Below are 23378 nucleotides of genomic sequence, written 5' to 3' on the forward strand. Positions count from 1 at the left end.
ATAAAAACACTACTTTGTCCCTGTCAGTTACAAAGGAGAAAGTTTTAACATTCTAGACTCTCACACCTCATCAACACTCTGCACCAAGAATTAGTGGGCAGAAAAGAGAACATGCTTCTAGCTGTGATGATGGTTTTTTCACAGAATATTAAGCTAAGTTGAGAAACTCAGTCAGGAGCTGAGGCACAAAAGCCTGAGGTATAGAAGTGACCAGTAAAAATTCCTGATGAAATCCTAAGACATAAATGGGGCCGTAATCCACTACTTTTAAAACCTGGAATTCCCTAAACGATAAAATATAATTCATTTAGAACACAATAACCCAGGAAAACTTTCCAGTTCTGTTTCACTTCAAAGATTTTTCTCTGAGGAAAATGCAAGTGTTTTTAGCTGTGAATGAAACAAGACAGTTTTGCAACCACGTTTTCTTTTCTTACAAGTCCACACCATTCTCCTTCAATCCCTTTCACCACTGAAACATTTCATGCAAGATTTGCTGGCATACCCCTTGACTTTTTATACTGATGGAAAAACAAACAAAAAACTGCAGCTGATGTTAGAGTCTCAACAACTTGAATATATATTTTAAAAACTGCAACCAAGGAAGACTGTGCTAACAGTGTATGCCGGCTAAAACCTATAGACTAAGAGATAAATGGAGGGGTAAAGATTCCTTCCAGAAAGCAGTCATAGCTTTCCCCCACTCAACCGGCCCTGAACCTTTTGTAATTTCCTGAAGGCCTAAACCCCACGCACAATGAGTTCCAGACCCTATTTTAAACCCAGTCCCTCTCCTAATAGCAACCTGCCTGCAGGTAGGTCTTTTCTGTCTAAATTATAAATCTGAACTTGCTCCAACCTCCTGCAGATTAAACTGACCAGGTGCCACTGAAACGGTGATGCTATAATGTAGGTCTGCACTTCCAAGTCAAAAAAAAAAAAAGGGAAAGAGAAAAGAAAAAAAGAAAAGAAAAGTTTCCAAATTCTAGAATTCTTGTGGGGAACTTTCACACAAAAAGCCTAGGGTGGCCCTACCTGTAGAGTTGCCGCTACGACTGCAATGAAAAAAAGTAAACAACAGAAACTTTTATCTTTGCAAAAAAGTCGACTGGAGTCATTGTTAGTCTTAGGCTGTGGAGCTGGGTAGTTTTATTCTGAGCGCTGATCTTATGCGTGTCCAGCCTGAGCTTCCTGCATGCACTGTCCCTCAGACTGTTCCAGGGTCCGGGTCTTCACACCCTGAACGCTTCCCCACCCGACAGCCTGACCTCAGGTCTCGATCCGGGCTGGACGTCCCGGTAGCACCTTTCTGAATTTACGCGCGGCCGCGTCTTTACTCTCTTCCCGGCCGCGCCCAGCGCCCGCGGGAACGCAGGTCTGGCTCCTCCAGAACAGCAGGGTGTCGGGGCCGGGGATGGTGGTGGGGGACGCCCAACCCTGTTCCCATCCGCATTCCCGCAGCGTTCTTCCTGAAAGTGTAAACCGGGGCAGAACAATCGAAACCCGGCAGGGCCCCTGCTGCCAAAGAAGCGCGCCTTATTACTTTCATCAAGCTGGTTATCTGCTCCACGGGAATATTCTAATTAGGGTCCCGCAGCATTTCCAGCAGTTAGTTAACCGAGGCAGGTCTGCTTTCATTCGCAAGGCTGATTTGCCAGGTGAATACAGAGGTGCAACTTTCCAGGTACTTTGCAATGCAACACCCTGAGTGTAGCACTACAATAAAACATTGGGAACACTTGCAGTCTTCAAGAAACCAACGGGTGCATGCTTCCCTCACAAAACTTATAACTCACCATCCATTAACCTGGCCCCCAAATACTGTTTCTTCATTAGCTGCCGCAAATAGATTCAGGTGCTGTGAATGGGGATGACACAGACATACCTCATTGTCTCTCAGGGAGGGAGGACCTTAGCGGAGTTCCAAAATTCAATCTTAACTATGAGGCTTTTTTGTAGTAAATCGAGAGCATGAAAAATCAAAATTCTGGAAACGTGCAAAAATCAGCCTTTCCCCTTGCAGGTCTCTTCAATGAAACCTGGGATCCACATGGAAGCAGAATTCCTTTATCCTGCTTAAAAATTTTAAGAAAAAGCTCCAGCACTAAAACCAACGTTTAAAATTGTCTGCACTGTATAAAACGACTTTCTAATCCAAGGTGAAATGAAACAGTAATTATAAACTGATAATGCATCCTTAGTGAACAGCAGAGTACTTATTTCCCTATTCCAACTGGTTTGTTTTTAAATTGCCTGAAATTGGGCAAAAATTCTGTTTATTTTTTTCTTAATGCATTTAAAGATTTAATACAACTAAGTTAAAAGCCTGATTAATGGTAACCTGACCAGTTTCTGACAGGTTAAAACAGCTACTCCCAATGAGGGACCAGAAAGAGAAGGCATTCCAGTAGGCAGGGCAGAGCTTTTAACAGGACAAGGATTATGCTTTCAGTAAGAAATTATTCTTTGCAACTTAGGGGACTATTGTTCAAGTGGAATAAGGCTTTTCTCGAAAGAAATTACATTTACTTACACCTGCCTATATATTCATAAATTCAATGATCTCCCTAATGTGCTAATGTTTTTAAAATCTATAAGGCACCAGCCTGTGTGAGGATGAAGGGCCTCCCCTGCATCACTGAAGAGTGACATTTCTCTCACATTTTATTATTACAGATTAGGTGCTACTTCAAGATGATGCTCTTGGAGAAACCATTTAAGTAAATTTTTTATTAGATAATTATACCTTCCTATACCATTAAAATTCAGTTCTTAAAGAAAATAAATCCGTTAGAGAAATTTTTTTTAAAAATCAAAAAGCACAAACCCAATGCTGATTTTAACTTTGGATCAATTCTGAAAATAAGAAATAGTCTGAGATTCAATGAACAAAATTTAGGGAATTGAAAACATTTCAATGGATTTCATACAATCATGCATTATAGTTAACCTTTTATAGGCGTCTAGTTCAGTTGATTTTCCTTCTGCTCAATATATCTTTCTAAACTTAAAATCAATTAGATATGCATAACGTCTGTGACACACAAACAGTTCCTAAGATTGCTAAGGCTTCTTTTCCCTTCCTTATCCGATTGCCTTTCTTTTCTGCAAAAGAGGCTTAACTTCGTAAGTTCTTAGTAAAATCGTGATGAAGTTTTAACTATAATATTTTTAAATGTACAATTATTTTACCTTTATATATGACTTCTCTCCATAACCAGGAAAGCCTAAAGCCTTACTTGCAAATAAGAATGCCACTATCTATTCAAGTTGCCGTAAGTGGTCTTTGGTAGCCTAAAGAGTTCCCCAAGTCCGCTGCCTATTGTTTTCAATCTTTCCTACATTTCTGAAGCTCCTAATCTCTGGTAAACAGTATTCAGGATCTATATCCCCAAATGGAATTACGTGAAGGGGAAATAATTACCTGGCAAAGGATTAAGTAAATTTGGTTTCAGTAAATTAACTACATCAAAACTTTTAAGGAACCCATATATTAAACTGCAACCACTGAAAGCTTATTTTCCATGAAGTAATCATTGTTATTACAATTAAAATCACAAATGATATTTTGTGCGCGAGTTTTACTTTCCTGCTTTGTGTATTTAAAAGAAGATCATGAGCTACTCTTTCTCTGCTGCCAGTAGTACTTTATGAGAAACATTTGAAGACAGTATAAGGTCTCTATTTAATAGTTGTTACCAATCTGAGTTTTGCTATACTGTAAAACACCAGATCAGTGTACTTTGGTTAGATTTAGCAGAAAGCACTATGCACGGCAGGTGCCATTAATGAATGTGTAATGATGCGGAGCAAGCTGGCATTCCCACTTTCTTAAGGTTTGTTGAAGACAGACAACCCTCAGACAGAAAATTAGATCTATAAGTCAGTTATCAATCCACAGATCAGCTAAGCTCATGAAAACTGTGTTTCCCTTAAACCCACAAAAATCACAAAAACGTCATGAATAATCAAAGGTGTCCCTTATCTTATTTCACTGAGGTTTACAGGAACTCACTGTTTTCATACATTTTTGGAAAAAAAAAAAAACACACCTAAGTTTTTAAATTATTCTTAAAGAATTTCCGTAACTTCTGGTTCCTAGAATCATGTGTATCTTCACAATCAAGCATAAAAGGGTAGACCGCATGTTCTATGAAGAGTAATTTACTTTTAAACTATCACAAATATTAGAACAATACTGGTTGAGTGTTAAAATCAACTAAAAATATGCCAAAGATATTAATGTATTATTTTGTCAAGTACTGTTCAACATACTTTATCCTCCAAATTTTTAAACTTGTGATTCTTGAACCTTTCTTGCAATTTAAAAAGCAAATTTTTCAAAAAATTAAGAATTGGAAATTAAGGCTTATTCAGTGAAAAATTAATTCCAGTCCACTAAGCCTGTAAACTTTGCTTATTCAAAGACAGAATTCTTCAGCTATCTTAATTTTTCACCTTTCCCCATAATGCTGGACAAAAATACCAATGTAAACTATACCAAACTGCATATTCTCTCAATGAAACTCTTAGGCATGCAATTTCATTTGAACAGCCACAGCTTTAACAGCAGATGTTATTCTAAAGTGGCATGGCCTAGTTCATACTCCCAGCCATCCATTTAGCTTTCCATACATCTTAGTTCATTAAGGCTTCATTTTTAGGAGGCTGCCTGAGATTTCTCTACACACTGATTAACTCTCTCTTCTTGTTGTTGTTACATTTTGTTTTGTTTTGGGGTTGTGGTTTTTGTTTTGCTTTTTTTTTTACAGATAACTCTCCTGAGACTAAATTATTTTTAAAAATATCATAAAATGAAATCAATAATAGGGTTAACTGCCTCATTCCGTCATTACTGGAATTTGAGCATTATTATTCATCTAAACTGTGACTTGTCCATTTCTTTTTTGTAAAAATGAATAGTTTATCATATAAAGCACTCTGGAATATTGTTAGGTGTTTTATGTAATTTTCCAAAAAATCAAAACGGCTAATGCTAAAAATTTCCACATGAAAATAAGCAAATAAGATATCATACTGCATTCTGAAGGTATTCCAATAAACAGGTTTAAGTAAAATTACACTTATCTCCCATTATTTAATTTTGTGACGTAAAAATAACTCAAATATACAATCAAATACTTATGTTTAAAACATGCTCCTCTCTTCCCTCTCTCCCTCCATCTCTCTCTCTCTCTCTCTCTCTCTCTCTCTCTCTCTCTCTCTCTCTCTCACACACACACACACACACACACACACACAGAGTCATTCCTCCACGTCCCAAAAAAGAAAAAAGAAAAGAACCACTAGCTGTGTCAGGCCAGTAATCAATCCAATTTACTGCAGGTACAATTTAAATGTACAGTGCATGCCACAACAAAACCACAGTGTGATGCCAACTTGGCCCTTAAGAAAGTTTTCCCCTAAATCTCTGGAAAGGAGCTTTAAAAGAAAGCAGGGATTACAGTCAGCTAGAAGGTAGGGAGGGGACTTACCTCAAACCCAGCCAAGCGGAAATCAGAGCAGTAATTCTACAAGTCAACACAGTACACTTTCAAAGCTATAATGGTGTGAAGAAGTGCTGGGCAGCATGGCCTGAAGGCAGCACTAATACACTGATGACTAATGGCTGGGCTGGGGCAGACAATGAATTTGGGGATTGAAAACTAACAGAAACCATGCAGTACTTTGACAAATGGGCTTTCACAATTTCATTCATTGAATAACCTTTAAGCACAAAATTGGCTCCAGTTCTCTTGGGAATTACATGACATGTTTTTGGACGATGATGTAAGTATTTTCTTTCTTAATTATGACTCTTATGCAAAATGCAAAAGCACCATATATGAGGACAGAACTATAGATACTGCAGATGCAGATGTGGAGCTCAATACAATACTGCCTTTCAGGAAGGATCTGAAATGTCCCAATGCCACCTTATTAACTATGTAATGGCTTGTTCATTCACTTCTTTAGAGAGCCATAGATTTTTCTGGGACATTGTGTCCTGCTGAAATATACATACACACAGAACAAAAAAATACTTTCATGTTAAAAAAAATAAATGAAAGTGATCATGAAATGTACTAAAATGAAATGCACTTGTAAGTGGAAAAAGTTGAATTTTAAGAGGCGAGGAAAAGTGCCTTAAAACAATTACAGTGCCATGTAAAGTTTGCAACGAAATGCACTTACAAACACATTTAGCACCTAATTTCTTTCAAACCGCTCCCTTCCCTCATCCCTGAATAACTAGCCCCTTGATTTAAAAATCATAATTTTGGCAATTTTTAAAGAGAAAATGAAATATCTCAAGTGTCTCTAAATTAACAAATAACACTTACTCCAGACAGCATTGCCTTTAGCAGCTCCTAAAAACTTAAGAAAAGGATCTTAAAGCAGGGAGCTTAGTGAGCTCATAAAACTGTTGTTGGAGCCAGGAACACATAGCATATTTAATCTGCAAACTGTGAGAGTCTACAGTGATTTCAGCAAGATCTGAGGCATGCCCTTAAGGTTTGCTGGGATCTGGGATTAGGGGGTTGATAAGAACCTCTACTGCCCATGGACATGTTTTTCTTCTGCAGTTAAACACAAATGCATAGAGACATTTGACTGCTGCTTGGCGTTACTGCTCAAGTTATATAAAAGCTTTGCAGCTTCTTTTGCTGTCAATATATCAAAGTTTAAAAAAAAATCATCAAAGTGTGAAATTTCATTTAAAGTCTTTGCCGGTCTACAGCTCTATTTCACAGGCCCGTCAAATAAAAGTAAAGATGAAAAAATACACTGAAAGTACTTGAAAAAGTTTGCAGCAGTACCCCTGCCTTGTTGTTGTTTATTCTGTCTCCCTTTATTTGCTTTGAAACTAAAACAAATCAATTTTCATCTGGAAAAACTACAACACGAAGTGAAGGATAGCATCTTCTACTAGACTTTAATTAAAAGACAACCTGAAATCATTATTAGAGTGAAATCTTTTGCTGAACACATTAAATACTCACACATTTCCTCTATAGTCTCCTTAACATTTTAATTGTCCTTCATATGTAAGTCGGCAGAAAATTTCTTGAATCTTCCAAAACAAATCAGATTGACTATAGAATATGAATGCCAGCAAAACTAAAGCCTCCTTCAAAGAATTCTTCAGCTGGGGATTTACAACAATTGCATAAAGAAGGAAAGTCTGACTTTTAAGATAATCTACTATAGTATAAAAGCATTAACATTCCATTGCTAAGGTTTTCTTAAGGATTTCATGAGTCATTCCATTTTCCTTCAAGACTTTTTTTTCCAAGTTAATTACTGTCCATATAAGTGAATGCATGGAAGAATGATCATTAAATTGTTTCCTTTCATAAACTCCCAAACCTTATCCTCAAAAAAACAGGGGAGGAGGATCTTAGTAAGATACCTTATACAGAAGGAAGGACCTCTGGCTAAGTAAGCACAGAAGTCTGAACTCCTACAGCATGCAGGTAATTAAGAAAACTGGCCTAGAAACAAAGGAAAGTTCAACTTTTAGGCTTGGGCATCAAATTGATAAATTAATGACTCATTAAGTAAGTAATGAAATAACTCACCAGAGCCATTTTTCATCAGTACTCATTTTCTCATCATTTCTTTGTATAGTTCTCTGCAAACCAGTCATAAAACAAAATGTGTTTACACCAGGCTTTTATCAAGGAATACAAATACATTAAAGATACCAGGAATTGGTAGGTATCTGAGTTGAACCAACTAACCTATGAATAATAATATAATCTATACCTCCTTTTAAAGTGCTTCACAAGACATCTCTCACATTGGAATCATTAAGCCATATTAAACGAAAGCTTCCCTAGGCCGACTTTAAGAATTATACACCCCTAACGGAGCCCCACTTAAGCAGGGAGTTTTTAATTAAATAGCTTTTAGTATAACATAAATTATCTTCTCTCTGTAAGTATGCTGTTATAACTAATTTATGTATTTTTTCATATTTGTTTTAGGTTTGACTATAGCCTAACTGGCCAAAGTGTTTATGTACCAGGCTGTTAAGACCAATATTTCCTAACATAAACAGATTCTTTAGATACTTCATACAGTTTACATTAAGAATGATCACCACTGCCTTAAAATATCCCCACAACTGAAATACTCTTATGCTTTAGGGAAAAAAATGAAGGGATTTTGAGGTTATTTCACTACTTTAAAACATAGCATTTTCCTTTCAAAATAATCTTGACACATGTAATTAAGAAACTGTCAGACTATTATTAATTTTTAATTTAAAACCTAAATGAAATAATTACAGGAATCAATCAATAAGGCACCTATTCAAATTACACAGCAATTACATAAATACGCAAAATTAATACTTTAGGCCAATTCTTGAAGATTTCAGTCTATAATATGCTAAGACTCAAAAAACACAATAAGTGTAACGGGGGAAGAATGAATAGCTCCTGCTTTAAATAGACTGAAATGAAATCATTTCTGTTGGCCAAAGCAGAGCCCCCCACCAGCAGCCATGCCCAATCTACTCAAGCTGCAACTCTTTTTAAAAGTTAATTTATTTCCACCAGGCACATATTTCAGGGATCTAAAAAATCGCCTCATCCAAATTCTGTACAAAATCACAACTGGGGGAAAAGCCTAATGATGGTGAATTTCCAACAAAGGGCTCTAGAAAAACAAATTGGAGAGAAGGAAAGGAAAAGGAGACCAGAGGTGTTTTTAGAACTAATAATACTAGTCGGGCTAATAGCACTACCTTTGCACTGTGGTTGGCCCTCCATCCCACCGAGGGACCAAAGTTTTGCCATCACAAAATAAGTCTTTTGGGATACTGATTTTTAGGCTGGTTACTAAGAAATAAAGACTCAGAAAGAACTTGAGGCCCTCCCACTTGCCTGCCTAAATGAATTCAGATAGGAAAAAAAAACCTGCTTAAAGGGTGGGAGCATCACCACAGAATCATAACATAAATTAAATGTGGCAGACAGAGAGAAATACAGCAAAGCATGTTTTTTGGATATACTTCTATGTCCAATTGTTTCTGGGTGGCCCAGTAAGAATTTGTCTACCACATGTTTGCTTTTTCTCATCTACCTGTAAATTGCCTACTTTCCCTTTGAAATCCCAGACCCCTGCCTCCCTCTCTTTCATAGAGCGTGGCATATAAACCCCAACTGTCCAATGCCTCCTTGGGTCTCCTATCTTAGGGCACCCCTACATATACATCTGTAATAAATTTGGACATTTTCTCCCGTTAATCTGTCATATGTTAATTTAATTATTAGCTGACCCAGAATAACTTAGAAGGTGGAAGGAAAAATTATGTTTTGTGTCCCCAAACCTCTGACTAAAGGGCTTTTTTACTTGGAGATACGGACAGTCCATCATTTCAAACTGAAATGGCAGCTGGAAAATGTGGAACAGCTGGCAAAGAGCTGGAAGAAAATGTTTTACATAAATACATGTACATATAAACTGGCAGAGGGCCACGAGCACTGTACCCAAGGCCAGAATCTATTCAGCACTGCAAACCGGGGGGAGGAGAAGTTTGGGACAGGAGGACTGCAAGGAGGATGCCTCTTTAAGCCTCCTTCTACAAGGCGGTCAGCAAAGGAAGCCGGGGTCCAGCCTCTCTAGGGCATCTCCTGAAGCAGGTGCAATCAACGACAGGGGCACAAAGTTCAGGGACGGATAAAAGGCCCGGGTATGCAGTGGAGCTTTGGCATCTAGCAATCTGCTTAAAAGTCGTTTCACAAAGTCTCCAAGTTTGGAGTAAATATTTACTTCCTCTTCACTTCCTCCGGCCTATTTTCCCTTCTAACTCAAGAAAGTAACTGTTATCTGCAAAGTGTTTCATACACAACTCTGCTCTGCGAAATGCAGCCTAAATGATTATTGCACGGGCCGCCGTTACCCACACCCCGGCACGCACTCCCTGCAGCTCCTAACGCGTTTACTTTTTCTGTGTGTGTGTGTGTGTGGGTGTGGGTGTGGGTGTGGGTGTGTGGGTGTGTGGGGCTGTGTGTGTGTGTGTGTGTGTGTGTGTGCGCGCGCGCGCTCTCCCTGAAAAGGAAAAGATATGAAAGAATCCCAAATCATACACAGATGGTACAACTTTCACTTTTCCTCTATTACAACGGAGGCGCGCCTCTCCCAGGGAGCACACCGCCCCCCGCCCTCCGAAAGGAGGCGCAGGCAGGAGGACGCCGCACCGCAGCGAGCCCTGCGCGGACCCGCCTGCCACCCGTCAGCCACTCACCAGCGCCCAGCACCCGAGAGGAACGCAACAGTGCACAGGCAGGCGCCCGAGCTTTGGGGGTCTAATGTCGTTCATTTACACACTGTAAGTGGGGAGTGGGTGTGAAGGGCGCCGTCGCCGCTACTGCAAACTTCGTCCCCCTCTGGGATGTGCAATTCCCCAGTCCGTCTTCGGAAGGCCGAGGAGCCAGATACTTGGAAAGGGAGCTTCAAGGAAGAAGAAGCAAATGAAAGCCTTGCTCTGACGCCTTAACCGTTGCTATCTAAAGCTGTGAGCGTCTGACAGCCATTTTCACTTCCTGTTTCCCCCCATTGGGGACCCCCCTCTCGACCTGGAAACGCTGGCGCGCCCGCAAGAGCTGGCTGCCCCGTGCGGGGCCCGCGAAACAAAGAACTTCGGGCGGGACGTACCTGAGACTGTGGCGGCGGCTGTCAAGTCCCCTAACTTCCCATAGACCCGCGTCCGGGAAGCAGGCAAGCGGCTCCCAGCTCCGCGAGGCGCGAGCCGCTCGGGCTACTGCAAGCGACGGGGCTGGGCACGGGGAGCGCGGGCCGCCGGCATCGTGCGGCGCGGGCGGCCGCGGGGAGGGCGAGTCGGGGCGGTGAGTGTGCGCGACCGCGAGTGTGCAAGAGCGCCGGTGGCGGTGCCCCAACCCGCTCCCTCCCGCTTGTGCAGCTCCGGCATCGGTTTCAGGGATCCTGTAATCCGATCCCTTCTGACTCACAGGCCCTGAGTGACAGTTCAGATTTGGTTAACCCACAGGAGGGAGGGGGAAAAGAAAGCAAGCAAGCCCCCACCGAATGCCTCTCCTGGCATCCAGTCGACTTTCTCAAAAAAAGTCCCATCCCAGCCAGGAGACCCGCGCCGGTGATCCCCTGCTCGGGCCCAGCACAGCCCGCGCAACTCAAGCGGTAGAAAAGTTGTCCCTCGGTTCTGCGCGTCCCTCCCTCGCTCTCCCTCCTTCCCTGCTCTCCTCTTCCTACTCCTCCAGCCCGTGCTCCTCCTCCCCCAAGTTTTAACAGATGTTGCAGCACTCTCCCCTCACCCTCCCGCTCCCTTTTCCTCCTCCCAGGCCCCCGCTCGGCCCCTTTTCTTTACGCCACTCTCTGGCGCGGTGGGGACGCGAAGAGCAGCTGGACGCCTGCCGCCGCAGGGGGCGAAGTTGGAAAAACTTGTGCAGCTCGCCTTACTTTTGCTTTCTCGCTCCTTCCAGGCCGTGCCTTCTCCCCGCGGCCAGAGCGGATCCCAGCTGCGAAGCTGACGGTGCTAGCGAGGAGGCGGCGCGGCGCGCGGGTCCGGGACAGGGGGGAGCCCGGGCGCCCCGAGCCACGCGCGCGCTCCCTCCTGCCCCCCGCCCCCGCCTCCTCAGTCTCCTACGCCTCCTCTGCCTCGCTCCGGTCCTCACACAGACACATTCATGCCTGCTCCTCCTCTTCCCCCTCCTTGACCCCGCGCCCGCCGGCGCGGCGACGCCCCACCCACCCGGCTAGGAGAAGGGGGCCCGGGCATGATGTCACGGCCATCCTCCCCGCCTTCGCTCGCGGCACTGCCTGGACTCCCTCGCGGGCCCCCACTCCACCCCAGCGCCCCGCGGGCGCGGGCAGCGTCCCACTCGTTCCTTTTGCTTCACACCCCGCCTCTCTGCTCCCCTCCTCTCGCTCACAGTTTGTGTCCCCTTTATTTTTTAAGGCCTCTATAAGCACACCCCCTCTTACTCCCCCTCTACTTTTACATTTGCCCGGGCCAACCCTGAAACTCCATTTCATCACCAGAGGATGCTTTTGGAAGCTCTGGGTTTTTCCTCTCCTTCGGATTCATCTGCCCTTGGAGCCAAAATCGGGGAAGTGGGAACTCCCACTTACACGGCCTGCTGTCCCCTTGGGCTACTTTATAAAGAACACAAAAACAAAGCCCCTGGGTTTGAAGCCTGGAGCCTGGATTCCAACGTGGTGTTTTTCCCTGAGCTACAAAGTTTCTCTGTCCCTGATCTATTTTTTCAGCGGCCCGTACTAGTAAAAATCATTTTCCTCCTTCTTCAACCAGACAGTCCACATTCACCCGTTCCTTTTCAAAGTACCCAACCTGGAAACGGAACCTTAAGAGAGGAGTTTGCAGGGGGAGTGGGCGGGGGCGGTCAAAAGAAGACAAAGAAGGAAAAGAAAACTCCTCTGGCATTCCAGAATCCATTCTCCTGGGATAAACTGAGCGTCTACTCACCTGCCCCCACACTACCCCCACCCCTCCCCCAGCAGCGCTGAGCTCTGGGTGTACTTGGGTTGACTGGTTGAGCCTCTTGACTGAAGGTAAGACAGTGGGTGGATGAAAGATTATCTACTATGATTTGGAGAGTATTTTGAGATTCAAATGTTTAACTGGGGAATTTTCTTAATGGAATTGATGGTGGTATTCCCTATTTGTTTCCTAGGACGTGTTGCTTATATCGAATACACGACCAAAGCAAGCTCTGACTTAAGCTTTTATGGTAGAAGTGGTGACTGTGAAGTAGGCCTGACGGACCTTTTCAGGTGTTTAAGACCTCTCTCTACCTCATCCCTCTTTTTTCTTTTTTTTAAAAAGGGGGGGGGGGAGAAAAGAAAAACCCACCGCTTACTTACTGTACAAAGCAATGGTCTCAAGATACATGATTGGAGGTCCCAGCTTCTCACTAATTGGCCTCAAGCCTTGAAGGACTGATTTCCTGAGCCAATCTGTGGGATGATGATAGAAAAACTAGCCAGCATAACTTCCAGGTATGCGTTTTCAGTGAGATAATGCGTGTGTGTAAGTGTAAAGAGACATGAATGTGTAAGAATTGTTATTATACTTTTGCAATTGCAGAGATTTAAAAGCCACACTTTCCCACATACTTTTTGAGCATCTGCCACAAATTTTTTTGTATTCAAGTACTACTTCTGCCTCAATCAAATGCAAATAATACATCCTGATAGCATCCTCTGTTATCCAATGGCAAAAAGTAAATAAAAAGAAAGACAGCCAATAAATCAACAACTTGAATAAACTATGTACTTTTACTTAAAGTCTTGTAGCAGATTTTGGATCATGAATATCTTGATTCTTAGTTTTAAAAAGAGAAGAATAAAGGAAAAACAGCTAATCTGTCCTCTTACACCCATCAGAATAGCTAAAAACAAAAGAGGGGGCATAATGCTGGTGTCTCCTGTGTGTTCCTATTTCCTCACCCTAGATTCCTGAGAGAAACTAACAGCTCTCTGCTTTAGTGGTAAACATGTATGTAAGTGGCACATTTTGCAGAAATGACAAAAGGAAAAGACATGTTTTTCCTTAGTGTGAGTTAAATAGTACCTATCCATTTTAACATATGAACTCTTTTTCCTAATGAAATCTTATATGGAATCCCAAAACATAAAAGAGAACTACTCTGGTTGCATCTGGAGTGAGGTCTCAGAGCCCAGCCCCCAGCCTTTCTCTTGTCACTCATCCCCTTTTCCACAATGGCTTCTGACACATCTCTAAAAATCCTAAAGTCACCCTGAAACTCAATATTGAAACCCCTCGTAATTATAAAGGACACTTAGAGACTTACAGGGCTCTGAGATTGCCCTACCTCTATGTCTAAAATTCCATCATTATATATTCATTTATTGTCATCTCTCATCAGTTCTCTTTTCAAATGCAAATCTCCTAGGAAATTTTAATATAGTGAATCCTCAAAATGATTAAGCCTATAAGACTTTTTTTTTTCCCTGCAACAAAGTAGGTGAAGTGGGAGACGAAGATATTTGTATTAGTTTCCTAGGGCTGCCACAATCAGTGACTTAAAACAACAGAAATCTATTGTCTCACAGTTCTGGAGGCTAGGAGACCAAAATCAAGTTCTTGGCAGGGCCATGCTCCCTCTGAAACTTCTAAGGGAAGATTCTCGTCTCTTCCCAACTTCTGGTGGTGTCTGTCAATATTTCTTGCCTTGCGGCTGATTCATTCCAACCTATGCCTCTGTAATCACATAGCATTCTTCTTTTGTCTCTCCTCTTCTTAAAGGCACCAGTCATATTAGCTTAGAAGCTTACTCTGCTCCAGTATGACCTCATCTTAACTAAGTACACAGGCAACAACCCTGTTTCCAAATCAGATAACTTTCGGAGGCACCAGGAGTTAAAACTTTAAGGTCTATTTTCAGGAGATGGAGACACAATTCAACCCATAACAACATTGAAAGAGATAGAGGAGAATGAGAGATCTGCAACTGAGCGGACGAAGGTTAACCTGAGAACAAACTTCACATGCTCCTCTGCATTTCCCCCCCTCATGTGTACTATACATAATGACCCTTCTTGCCTTCGCTTACCATTGTAACTCTTCCATCTACCTGCACAAGTAGCCCCTAATTAATTATTGGGAAATTCTAAGGGAATAATTCATGTGTACTGATAAACTCCCAGCTGCAAGTGACAAAATTCCAACTCAAATTAGCTTAAGTTAAACTTAAAGGATGGAAAAGTGTTTTTTTTTGGATTGAGAAGTCCAGGCATGTATAGGCAGGCTGCAGGCAAAGCAGGATCCAGGGGCTCACGCAATGCTGGCTGAGTTGTGTTTCCATGTTTCAGCTAGGCTTCATTCACCCTTTATACAAACTTTCATCATGCGACCAAGGAAGGTGGCCAGAGGTAATTGCATTTTACCTAATCAACCTTACTGTTTGTACTCCCAGAGAATAATTGCCCTGTCTGAGGGGATGCAATATTTCTCTTGCCCAGGCAAGGGAAATAGTTACATATCAGGTGCACAATTAACACACAACCTCTATAAAGCCTAAAATGAAAGCCACCATTTTCTTTCTCTTTTGTGCTGGTCCACTCCTGTAAAGGCAGGACTGTTACCTTTGCTTCAGTTGCCCATCATAGGGCTACCATTGGACAGTGATGCCTTCAGTCCACCATGTTCTTGGGTATCTTCAGTGCTAGGAAGTAACAGTATATCCTTCATCCATTTGGGGAGGATTCTTTTGCTCTTTGGAGTTACTGTTGATCACTTGTTCTTTGGATGTTGATCCTTATTCATGAATATCTTACCAACTTTCTTTTTGAAAATAGATCAGATTTGCTTAGCAACTTTTTTCCTGAAGGATTAATACCTCTTCTTTATTCCCAAACTTAAGATAGTGAAGGCTCTTATGATGTAAATACAAACATTGCTCCCCGAGCCCAACAGGGAAGCTTTACTACTGGACCAAGCGTATCTGCTGCAGGCTTTCTGCATTTATTGTGAGTTATTTCCCAGGAGCCTCCTCTGTCTGGCATGCAAATAGACTCCTTGCAAGACAGCATAAACAGCCCAGCCAAAATTTCAAATGTTTCTGAATTATAGCAAATAATGCATATTAATGCTGAAACTTGGACCTTTCATATCTTTGTACATACGCATGTCTTTCAGAAATTTACAGGTGCCAGTTCAGACCCTCCTTCTCTAAGGATTCTCACCACTTTAAAAAATGGTAGGAATTGAAAAACCATATTGCCTACATTTGAGAACTATCGTGCAGAACAAATATAAGGTTTCTTAAATTCATGCACCGTCCCACCAACTGACCTGCCACCTAAGTGAGATCAGCTGGAGAAGGCAGCATTCCCTCCCAACCAGGAAGCTCAGACTTGTAGGGAGCTATCTGATGGATTTAAGTACAAGGAGAGAAAGAACGTGGCCCCTGGAAGTATGCAAGCTATTCAATAGTTAGAGCAAGAATCAAGGTTCCAAATTCCAGTGTAATCCAACTCATTAATCTGTTTCTCTCTCTCCTCCTCCTGCTCCCATCCTCCTCTTCCTTATCTTCCTCACTCTGTCTCCCTCCTCTGACCTCCTGCCTTCCTAAAGTGCTGTCTTCTGTATTCCCCTGCAAGGTCATGACAAATGATTTCTATACTGAGCTGATTTGACTTCTTGATGGTAAGTCTAGACCCATTTAGGTTTCCTGCTGTATACTGCCTCCCATTTCTCAGGCATCTTGGTTCTGTGTGTACTGCACTCACCAGCCAGTGTACACATAGGGAAAGTACTAGGGGATGCAGGCAGATCCCCCGTCACCCAAATCCCCCAAGGAAGGAAACAGTCTCTGAGGTGGCACAGAGTGGATGGGCCTGAGTTTCCCCATGCTGACTGGCTTGTTGCCAGAGAGGGAAAATGCTTTTAAGTGCATTGCACAGGTGCCCTTCCAAGGGTCTCTCACTCAGCATCTGCATAACTTATTCTTACATCTCCTTGGAACATTGGGATTATAAATGTAACCCAGATGTTGGCTATTCAACTTAGAGATGTAGCCATTATTGGTTTGGACCTCAGCCAATCCCACAAGTTGGGAAGACCTAAAACCTTCCCATTGCATTTCTGCAGGGTCCAGAGGCCCTGTGGATGTTGCATCCCTATACACTACACTCAGACCCTTGCTGGCTCCATAGGAAATCAACATACAGTGGGAATGGGGTGAGCTTAATAGATTTTACTGATGATTTGGGATAGCCCAGGAGCAATTTTCTCTATCCCTCTCTTTCAGAAATAAAATAGTTTCTCTCTGTGTCTCAAATAAAGCAGTTTAAGTACCAGTGCCTATTTCTTAAGGTCTCACCTTGGTTTCCTAGTTTATTCACGTGATACTCTGGTTTCATTTGCCTCTTCCATCTCTCTTTGCCCAAGTTCTATGCTGCTCACTATCTTTGTGACCATTTCCCATTTACCTGGCAGGCATGCTCAGCACTTCTTTGAGTGTCCTTCATGCTAAAGTGACAAGCAGTGGACTGTGGGACAAATGCTGATGCCTAACATTTCATGTGCATGAGTAAATTTTGCCCTGGACTCTTCATTTTGCCACAGTCTCTACCATTCCCCACTGGTTCTGCTTGCTACTCTCCTTTATATAATCTTTCTCACTCCTAAAAATATTTGAATTTGCTATCTTTGTCCTAAATAATCCACTTATACAAACTGTAGGTTTTACTGAGTCTTTTCACAAATAGGGTATTAAGGAGGGGATATGTTATCAAACACATTACAGCAAAAGTTCCAACATTTCCCACTAGAATATCTGTCCTTCATTTGTTTCTGCCCATGTCCCCACTGTATTATTTTTATTTACTCTGCTCATCTCCTATTCAGTGCCCAGCTTCACTGCCAGGAGCTGTGGAACTGGTAGAGTAGTGCTTATGGTGGCCATGGGAGAATGTTAATGAACACCAAAGACAATGTGGGGCTTCAGAGAGCCCAGCAAGGGTAGAGAAGGACATAGGAGCTCTATGCTACATTATTTCAATAGCTGAGAGCTCAGACCCCAGTAATTATTTTTACACTTTTGTTATTGTAATACTCCTTTCATGGACTTTTTGAGGTCCATCATGGCTGAAAAAGAAAGCACAAGTTATATAGAGAAGGTAAAAAGTAAGAGTTTCTCTCTCTCATTCTTTCTCTCTTTGTCTCTATCACTTTTGTCACCATTACTAGCTTTGTAACTTTATCAAGTCAGTTCACTCAATATGTCCATCTGTAAAATGGAAATACAGTTATACATTGCTTAACAATGGGGATACGTTCTGAGAAATGCACTCTAAGCCAATTTTGTCATTGTGCGAACATTATAGTATGCACTTACACAAACCTAGGTGGTCTAGCCTACTACACACTAGGCTATATGATATAGCCTATTATTCCTGGGCTACAAACCTGTTACTGTAGTGAATACTATAGGCAGTTGTAACAGAATGGTAAGTGTTTGTGTATCTAAACATAGAAAAGGTACAGTAAAAATACAGTGTAAAAGATGTTTTAAAATGGTACCTCTGCACAGGGGACTTATCATGAATGGACCCTGTAGAACATGACATTGCTCTGGGTGGGTTTGTGAGTGGTGAGTGAATGTAAAGGTCCAGAACATTACTATATACTGTAGACTTTATGAACACTGTACACTTAAGCTACACTAAATTTATAATATTTTCTTCAATAATAAATAATAAATTAGTCTTATCTTACTGTAACTTTTTTACCATATAAACTTTTTAACTTTTTAAAACTTTTTGAGTTTTTGTTTTTTAATTTTTTTTCAATCAAAGTTGACATTTAATATTATATTCATTTCAGATGTACAGCGTAGTGGTTACACATTTATATAATTTACAAAATGATTTCCCCATAAATCTAATACACATCTGACACCATACACAGTTATTATAATGTTATTGACTACACTCCTTATGCTGTGCATTATATCCCCATGACTGTTTTATAACTGCTATTTTGTATTTCTTAATCTCTTCACCCTTTTCACCCAGCCCCACAACCTCTCCTCCCATCTGACAACCATCAGTTTGTTCTTAGTGTCTATGAGTCTGTTTCTGTTTTGTTTGTTCCTTTATTTTATTTTTTAGATTCCACATATAAGTGAAATCTTATGGTATTTTTCTTTCTCTGTCTGGCTTATTTCACTTAGTGTAATACCATCTAGGTTCATCCAGGTTGTTGCAAATGATTAAATTTCATTTTTTTTTATGGTTGACTAATATAACATTTTATATACAAGTATGTACCACTCTTCTTTATCCACTCATCTTTTGATGGACACTGAGCATAGGGATACATATATCTTCTTGAATTAGTGTTTTCTACTTCTTCAGTTAAATACTCAGAAGTAGAATTGCTGGGTCATATGGTAATTCTGTTTTTAAGTTTGTGAGGAATCTATACTGTTTTGGAATGTGTGACCCCTCCTAATAGTACACAAGAATTTTCAGATCTCCGTCAACATTTGTTTGTTGCTTTATTGATGGTAGTCATTGTGGCAGGTGTAAGGTGATATCTCATTGTGGTTTTAATTTGCATTTTTTTGGCATTGGGCATTTTTTCATAATTTTATCATTCATCTACAAAGGTGGAACCCAAAAAAACCAAAATTATCTTCCAGAGGGTAGGCCCCTTGTACTACAGGCTTCCCCCTCTTGGTGAGTGTTCTAAGAACCCATCTATATCAGTGTACCAGCTGGTGGTGTTATGAGAGGCTGTGTTCAGCTTCAGTGAATTTTTTTTGAAGACCCTTTGAATGTATTTGCCCATTTCATGATGGGTGATTCATGGGCACACCTGCTCACACTACACTGAGTGTCCAACAATTTTTGACCAAAAATGTCATGATCCCCCTATCCTACTCTCCTTATTCACCCAATATTGCCCCAAGTGACTTATTTTTTGTTCCCTCTGGTGAAAAAATTCCTCCAAAGGAAATGTTTTGCCAATATGGAAAAGGTAAAAAAAAATGGCAGAAACACTAAAAGGCATTAAAATCAACAAGTTCAAAAACTGTTTTGAGCAGTGGAAAACTGTCTCAACAGGTGTATTGCATCAAATAGTACTTTGAAGGTGACTGAAATTTAAATATGTAAGAATAAATACACAAATTTTTATGAATAAATTCCATTTTGAGGGCATACCCCCTCATACTTATATCCTCTTTGGGGATCATATATATCCTCTTTGGGGATCTGCCTATTCAGGCCCTATGCTAATTTTTAATTGGGTTGTTTGTTTTTGGTGTTAAATTATAATGAGTTCTTTATAAATTTTCGATATTAACCCCTTATCAAATATATCATTGGTGACTATCTTCTCCCAATCCATAGTTTATCTTTTTGTTTTCTTGATGACTTCCTTTGCTGTGCCAAATTTTTTTTAGTTTGATGTAGTCCCATTTATTTATTTTTTCTTCTGTTTCTCTTGATTAAAAAGATAAATTCAAAAAAGTATTACTAAGAACAATGTCAAAGAGTTTACTACCTTCTAGGAGTTCTATAGTTTCGAGTCTTACTTTTTTTTTTTTTAAATGAATGTTAGCCAAATAACCTTTGGAGTCTCTCTCTTTTTTAAAAAGATTTTATTTATTTATTTTCAGAGAGAGGGAAATGGAGGGAGAAAGAGAGGGAGAGAAACATCAGTCACTTGCCTCTTGCACACACCCAGTGGAGACCTGGCCTGCAACCTAGGCCTGTGCCCTAACTGGGAATCAAACCAGTGACCTTTTGGTTTCCAGACCAGCACTTCGTCCACTGAGCCACACTAGCCAGGGCTCAAGCCTTACATTTAAGTCTTTAATCTATGTAGAGTTTATTCTCGTATCTGGTGTAAGAAAATAGTAGTTTCATTTTTTTGCATGTGTCTTCCCAGTTTTCTCATCACCATTTTTATTGAAAAGACTGTCTTTACTCCATTGTATATTTTGCTTCCTTGAGTCTTTTGTTAAAACACTTAGCTTAAAACAGAAACACACTGAACAGCTGTACAAAAAGATTTTCTTTCTATGTATGCTTATTCTATAGGATTTTTCTATTTTTTAACTTATTTATTTATTTTTACAACTTTTTTGTTGAAACTAAAACATAAACACACAGATTAAGCTTGGCCTACACAGGTTCAGGTTCATCAATCCACTGTCTTCTACCCCAATGTCTTTTTCCACTAGAACAATAACAGGCATGTAAATGTCATGTCCTGCATAAAAATGCCTTCTTCTGGAATTACCTTTTGAAGGACCTGCTGAGATTCCCTTTGAGTAGATGTCACTCTTTTCAGAAATATGTCTGTGGGGTTTGCTTCTTTTTCTTTTTTTTAATCATAGATTTATTTATAAGTAGATAACATACCATATACATTCCTCCTTATAAAGGTAAACCTTTTGGTGTTGTGGTCCATGTTTTTAAACTTTTTAAGAAGTTTGTTAAAGTCTCCAAACACTTCTTAAATGCTTTATTAAACCCCTTATTGTGAATTTTCTTAGGGGTTCTTCCTCCTTTTCTTTTCCTGATATTTCCTTTTCTCTTGCCTCTTCTTTAGCTATGTTTTCCTATTCCAGTTCCAACAATTCATCATTCCTCAATTCCCCAAGGACCTCCTCTAGAAACTCCTCAATGTTACTCTCATCCACACTTAAGATAAAGTTGTTTCCATTCTCAGCCACAGTCTTGTTGATTTTTGCAACCTCCACATCCTTGTCAAATCCTTTGAAGCCCTGAACCTCCCTTTTTTCTTTTTTAAGTATATTTTATTGATCATGCTATTATAGTTGTCCATTTTTTTCTCTCCTTTATTCCCCTCCACCTTGCACCCTGCCCCTCTCACCAGCAATGCTGCTCCCTTACTCATGTCCATAGGTTGTACATATAAGTTCTTTGGCTTCTCCATTTCCTATACTGTTCTTAACATCCTCCTGTCTATTGTGTATATACCATTTATGCTTCTTATTCCCAGTACCTTTTCCACCATACTTCCCCTCTCCCTTCTCCCTCCCTGCTCATAATCCTCCATATGGCCTTCACTTCTGTGATTCTGTTCCTGTTCTAGCTGTTTGTTTAGTTTGTTTTTGTTTTTATTCAGGTTCAGTTTTTGATAGTTGTGACTTTGTTCTCCTTTTACTCTTCATAGCTTTTGATCTTATTTGTTTTCTTAGATAAGTCCCTTTAACATTTCATATAATAAGGCTTGGTCATTTAACTTTGCCTTATCTGAGAAACACTTTAACTGCTCTTACATTTCAAATGATAGCTTTGCCAGATAGAGTAATCTTGGATGTAGGTCCTTGCCTTTCATGACTTTGAATACTTCTTGCCAGCCCCTTCGTGGCTGTAAGGTTTCTTTTGAGATATCAGCTGACAGACTTATGGGAAACTTCTTTGTAGGTAACTGTCTCCTTTGCTCTTGCTGCATTTAAGATTCTCTCTTTATCTTTAATTTTTGGCAATGTGATTATGATGTGCCTTGGTGTGTGTTTCCTTGGGAGTCTCTGAGCTTCCTGGACTTCCTGGAAGTCTATTTCCTTTGTCAGATTGGGGAAGTTCTCCTTTGTTATTTTTTCAAATGAGTTTTTAATTTCTTGCTCTTCGTCTTCTCCTTATGACACCCCTATGATTCAGATGTCGGAATGTTTGAAGTGGTCCTGGAGTTTCCTAAGCTTCTCCTCATTTTTCTGAATTCTTGTTTCTTCATTCTGTTACAGTTGAATATTTATTTCTTCCTTCTACTCCAAATCATTGATTTGAGTCCCGCTTTCCTTCTGTTCACTGTTGGATACCTGTATATTTTCTTTCTTTCATTTTGCATAGCCTACACTTTTTCCTCCATTTTGTGACCATACTCAACCATTTCTGTGAGCATCCCGATTACCAATATTTTGAACTCTGCATCTGATAGGTTGACTATCTCATAAATGTTTAGTTGTTTCTTTGGAATTTTTTTAATTTATATATTTTTTTTCAAATACATTTGTATCGGCCTACCTCCGATCACTTTCCCCTTCCCCTCCCAACTTTTACCCACTTTCCTTGAGTCCTTGCTATATGTTCATTGACTTGACCCTTCCCATCCTTTTCCCTGCCCACCCCTCCCTCCTTCCCTCTTGTCTCTGTTGGTTTCTTTTCTTTTCTTTCAGTGTCGCTGGTCTTATTTTCCTTGCATCTTTGTTTTGGTGGCTAGGTTCTACTTATAGGTGAGATCATATGGTATTTGTCTTTTGCCCCTTGGCTTATTTTGCTTAGCATGATGCTCTCAAGTATCATCCATGCTGTCGCGAAGTGTAGTAGTTCTTTTTTTCTTTCTACTGGGTAGTGTTCCATTGTGTAAATGTACCATAGTTTTTTGATCCAATCATCTACTGATGGGCATTTAGGTTGCTTCCAACACTTGGCTATTGTAAATTGTGCTGCTATGAACATTGGGGTGCATAAGTTCTTTTGAATTGGTGTTTTGGGATTCCTAGGGTATAGCAGGGATCCAGCCATAGGGATCCAGCAGGGGAATCACTGGATCAAAAGGCAGTTCCATTTTCGAATTTTTAAGAAAATTCCACACTGTTTTCCACAATGACTGCACCAGTCTGCATTCCCACCAACAGTGTACTAGTGTTCCCTTTTCTCCACAGTCTCGCCAGCACCTATTGTTTGTGGATCTGTTTATGATGGCCATTCTGACTGGTGTGAGGTGGTACCTCATGGTGGTTTTGATCTGCATTTTTCTGGTGACTAGTGATGCCGAGCATCCTTTCAAATCTCTCTGGGCCCTCTGTCTCTCTTGGAAAAGCATCTGCCGAGGTCCTTTGCCCATTTTTTGATTGGATCGT

At 40.7% G+C, this 23378-nt stretch overlaps 1 protein-coding gene across 1 annotated transcript in view; it reads right to left on the reverse strand.

Annotated features, from left to right (window-relative positions):
• The window catches only part of GLI3 (GLI family zinc finger 3), a 290930-nt gene extending 279259 nt beyond the window's left edge, over positions 1-11671 (reverse strand). Inside the window, exon 1 of the mRNA XM_054564330.1 lies at positions 11449-11671. The gene's annotated coding sequence lies outside the window, so the exon portion shown is untranslated. The remainder of the gene's footprint in view (positions 1-11448) is intronic.
• Between the last annotated feature and the right edge of the window lie 11707 nt (positions 11672-23378).

Source organism: Pteronotus mesoamericanus, unplaced genomic scaffold, assembly GCF_021234165.1.
Source record: "Pteronotus mesoamericanus isolate MK-2021 breed Mesoamerican mustached bat unplaced genomic scaffold, CSHL_Meso_final scaffold_85, whole genome shotgun sequence".
NCBI lineage: Eukaryota > Metazoa > Chordata > Mammalia > Chiroptera > Mormoopidae > Pteronotus > Pteronotus mesoamericanus.